Genomic DNA, 383 nt, shown 5'->3' with positions numbered 1-383 from the left:
AGGGGTTCCCCCATATTTCATCAACCAGCACCGGGCTCTGCGCCTGGTCCTGGTTCCAAAAATACGGGGGACACAAAGCGTAGGGGTCCCCCATATTTTTAAAACTAGCACCGGGCTCCACTAGCCAAGTACATAATGCCACAGCTGGGGGACACTTTTATTGTGGTCCCGGCGACCCTGGCATTACATACCCAACTAGTCACCCCTGGCTGGGGTACCCTGGAGGAGTGGGAACCCCTTAAATCAAGGGGTCCCCCCCTCCAGCCACCCAAGGGCCAGGGGTGAAGCCCGAGGCGGTCCACCCCATCCAAGGGCGGCGGATGGGGGGCCGATAGCCTTTTGAAAAAAAAATGTGAATATTGTTTTTAGTACCAGTACTACAA

This window comes from Pseudophryne corroboree, chromosome 3 (assembly GCF_028390025.1).
Source record: "Pseudophryne corroboree isolate aPseCor3 chromosome 3, aPseCor3.hap2, whole genome shotgun sequence".
NCBI lineage: Eukaryota > Metazoa > Chordata > Amphibia > Anura > Myobatrachidae > Pseudophryne > Pseudophryne corroboree.
Note: the sequence above shows the minus strand (reverse complement) of the source record.